Source organism: Herpailurus yagouaroundi, unplaced genomic scaffold (genome assembly GCF_014898765.1).
Source record: "Herpailurus yagouaroundi ecotype Mexico unplaced genomic scaffold, PumYag 163, whole genome shotgun sequence".
Classification (NCBI taxonomy): Eukaryota; Metazoa; Chordata; class Mammalia; order Carnivora; family Felidae; genus Herpailurus; species Herpailurus yagouaroundi.
This window is the reverse complement of record NW_024412404.1, coordinates 7,327,539-7,332,135: the sequence shown is the minus strand read 5'-3', so window position 1 is coordinate 7,332,135 and position 4,597 is coordinate 7,327,539.

Genomic DNA, 4,597 nt, shown 5'->3' with positions numbered 1-4,597 from the left:
AGACAGGATTCCAGAATAAAAGGGACATTCACAAGATGAGCCCTGCTATTGGTCAGATGATCTGCATAGGAAAATCTCCTAACCAACTGCTTCAATCGCCTAAGTTTAGCACTAATTATTAGCTCAGGATTGTTAAAGAGGCTCTGCAGCACGACGGCAAGCATGGAGGAGAGAATTGTGCAGAGGTTGAGTTCCGGAAGAACTTGCGGGGCGGGAGGGGGGGGGGGGGTTCTCAAGAATCTTTGGTGGAAAGTTGAGCTACAGGTGCTCAAGGTGAGACCCCGTGAGGGGTAATCCAGACCGGGCATGTGGGGTTAGAGCAAATCAGAGCGATTCTAAATTGAGCAATGCTGACAAATATTACATTTCCATCCCAGAGGGGAGAGAACTCGTCATACCTAAGACATTTGAGAGAGAGCAGAAAGGAGAGACTGAAGAGCAAGGATCACATCTCTTCTCTCTGACTGAACCCATCCCCGCACTACCTAAAACCCTGCACTGGGGTAGGGCACCTGCGTGGCTCAGCTGGTTAAGCCTCAGACCTTGGCTCAGGTCATGATCTCACAGTTTGTGGGTTTGAGCACTGCATTGGGTTTTCCACTGACAGCTCAGAGCCTGGAGCCTGCTCTGGATTCTGTGTCTCCCTCTCCCTCTGGCTCTTTGCCCCTCCTCCCCAGCTTTCTCATTCTCTTTCTCTCTAATATAAATACATAAACATTTAAAATAAACAAATAGATACGTAGATTAAATCATTAAAAAAAAAAAAAGCCTGCATCATAGAGCTGTTCTGAGGATTAAATAAGATTATATACAAGAGGATTCAGAAAGAGTGCTGGATAGACACTGAGTCAATATAAGTGCTTCCCTTCAATTTCATTATGTATTTGCATATAACTGTAACCCAGGAGAGAAACCTTGCTCCCGCTTGTCCACGGATCATCAAGGGCTTCTGCCATACAAGTTTCTCACAGGCATCTCAGTTTCACTTTGGCTCTTTGGGACTCTGTAAGGCACTGGTGTCTGTCAGCAGTCCTTAGCAACACCAGATTCGAAGCACCTTAGATTCTAGGTACCAACATCAACCAAGAGCTACCTGCAGTATTTGTCAGGGATATCTGGAAAGTAGGCCAGGGTAGGAGTAGACTTTGTGGGAGTCTGTAGGCATTGTTTATTAGCACACGTAAAACATCGCTTGAGGCTAGAGATCCCATTATATCAGAAGGGGATGAAAACCTTGGAAACATGGTTTATAAATATTAATGTGACTAGATTTAAACCAAGGCTGTGATATCCTAGGGAAAGAGATTCCGAGACTTTTTCCAAAATATACATGGATTTTGAGAAAACCACTCTTTTATGAGAACGTACAGATAACTTCTGCTGCCTGCAGGATATTTTGACCTAGACTTTTAAACATAAACCTAATAAATGTGTTTGTTAAGCTCCCAATTATACGGTTACAGTAAAGAGCATGTGGAAGACAACGCTGGGGCCATGTGACCATAACACGACACACAGCGCTGTAATCTAGTATTCTTGTAACGTTTCACAGCAAACCTACTCGTCCAAAGCCAATTCTCCCTGTCTATGTAATCTTAGAAGGTTAGAGAGGCAAATCTCTTCTTCCAAGCCACTAGGGGAGCATTTATTCTATCACACAAAGGCATTAATTCTTCCCCTCTTAACCTATAGGGGTGAAAGCAGTTTGCAAAAGCCACCAATTTATAAGCCCCTCGGGCTCCTAGCAAATCTGACTTCTCTGCTAGTACCCTGAAGCTCCCTTTTAATTATGGGCCTTGAGAAAGTATACCTGGCAAAACTGAATTAGCAATCTCTTCCTTAGATTTGCTGTGTGATGTACTTCCCAGTTGCTTCTTTATTGGCTCCACATAGAATTGGAAATCTTGTGGAAATGTCTCCTCTTTGTTTAAGCACAGTACAGCTAGGTTTCCCTCCCTGTGTGCATCAGAACTTGTTTCCATAGCAGCCACTTTGGGGAATGAAAGGGACTTACATGATACTTTTTCTGTAGGTGAAATCTGAAGAATAAAAGCATCAGTGTTCACTTGCACAAGAACAAGGATTGCTTGGATACGTTTCTGGAAAGATGGGGACTATGTTCTCTTTATATAGCAAGGTGTTAAGCCCTTTAACGCAGGCTTTCAGTGGAGCCTTGCTCAGGCTCCACTCTACTTTCCTGGTAACACCACAATCCTAGGAGGGACAGCTGGTGGGGTACAAAGCTGCAGGGACTCCTAACCAAGATCTTGCATTTATATTTCTTTTAGACTGGAGTTCTTCATACCCTCCAAAACTACTTTCGTCCAAATTTACACATCGGGGCTGCGAAAGAGAAGCCTATAGCACTGGTGCTTAATTAGTCTATTAAGGTGCCATTTTGTAGCCTGAAATCCAGGGGTATGAGTATGGAGGGCAGAATGCAGTCTAATAGCTGTTATCCCTTGGATGTAAGGAGTTTGAGTGACTCTCTAAATTCCCTAATTTCGAGGCCTCAGATTTGGAGCCACTGCATTGAGTCTGGAATACAGCCCAAGGGAAGGTATGTAACATGCTTAAGGCAAAACCAAACAAAAAAAGGAAGGCTGAATCTTAGTTTGCATAACCCTCCTGTAATATGCGCTCAATTCACAGGACTCTTGCTTTCTACCGAATTGCTTACTGAAGGTTGAATATTTTCATTCTCTGGCTACAACAATGACCTCTAGCCCCTCTTAGATAGGAATCTCTAAAATTACATTCTCTTCAGAGCCCTATACTTATAAATTCTAAATGGCTATCAATTGCCATAGGCATATCAAAGTTATCATGACCATCTGTGTGGCCATGATATTGTCCTATACTCTCCAAGCAATGGATTTATCATAGAGGTTCCCAAACTTCACTAGTTCTTGCCCCACATATCTAATGGCCACTATAGTATATAGATCTCATGTTTTCTTACTGACAACCTTTAGATCTTTATCTTTTTCTGATGCCTCATAATTTAAACTCAAATTACCAGGGGCACCTGGGTGTCTTGGTTCGTTGAGCGTCCAACTCTTGATTTCAGCCCAGGTCATGATTTCATGGTCATGGGATCGGGCCCCACATCAGGATCTGTGCTCACAACACTAAACCCGCTTGGGATCCTCTTTCTCCCTTTCTCTGTGACTCTGCCCCACCTGCATTCCCTCTTTCTCAAAAGTAAATAAATAAACTTAAAAAAATAAACTCAAATTACCAAAACCAAACAAACATAAAAATGTTGTCACCAGAACTTGCTAACAAGCCACAATAACCCAGTCTTCCAGCCCTGCTTACAGGTGCTGTTTGCCAACAGAAACTAAGCTCCTATTAAGTCATGAGCTCCAAACAAGTCCACATGACCTAGTTTTCACAGGTTTGGTCCAGTTCAGACATCCTGCTAACCTTCCAGATGAACTTGAGGTCACAATTGTCTAATGGTAATAACAAGAAACAAATCTACCAGTACATTGACAGAATGGAGTGAGGTATTTAAAGGAAGGAAAGAGATGGACTGATTCCAAGAAACCCTGTTCCCTTTCCCTGAAAAACTCCAAGGTCAGCTTACTTACCAGACCCTTCATTTTACTCTAACCCCCCAAAACCCCATACTATGAGACCTAACTGGGGAGAAGGCATTTTTAGAACATGAGCTTCCCTTCTTCATTCTATAGTCATTGAATAAATTACTCACTTGCTGTCAAAGACTGCTTTGCTATTTGACTTTTTGGTGAATGGTATGAGTAGGCAAAGAACCTATCACTCTAGGAACAAATTCTGGTGAGCTTGCCTAGACAGCCTTGGTCCTCCAATAGCTTGGAGGACCTCCAGTGGCCTCCAAGAGTCACCTAACCCCTGTCACATTGTTGGGACCAGAGGAGAACCTCAGAGGATCACTGGCTAGGGAGGTCTCTAAGGGCCATCCTACTTCATGCCTGAGCTTGCCCTTTCTGTGACCATCATCTCCATGTGACAGTGGCCATGGATGAGAGGGACAGCGATGGACAGAACAGGTTTCCTAGGTGATTGGTAAAAACTCACAAGTGGCAACAAGTTTAGGACTCACTCGTGGGAGAGTGAGAGACATCTCCTACTTGAGGCTGTATATTTAGGACAAAGACCACCTGAGAAGGGTAGAGGACTCCAGGCTGGTCCTTGGCGAGGCAACAGGGACATCTGAGCACAATGGTCAAAAGGTATAGTTGCAACAGGTTTTCTTACTTTTGTTTTTTTTTTCACCCTGGCTAACACCTGGTGTGGTGTGCATCCTCTTCCTTTCTACTTTTTGTTCACAGCTCATTGGGGTCCCCTCTCCTTTCTATCTTCTGCTAAGTCTTCACACACCTCAGAGGAAGAATCAACAGTTTGGTAACAAAATAACAACAACAAAAATCCCTCTCTCTTAACTGCTTTTCCTGATTCTAATAGCATAATTTTCTTTGAATTCATTCTGGACTTTGATATCTTAATAATCTTCATAAAATGCCCCTTCCTTGCTTTAGTAACTTTAGTAGCTCCATTTCAAAAGAAAGAAAGAAAGAAAGAAAGAAAGAAAGAAAGAAAGAAAGAAAGA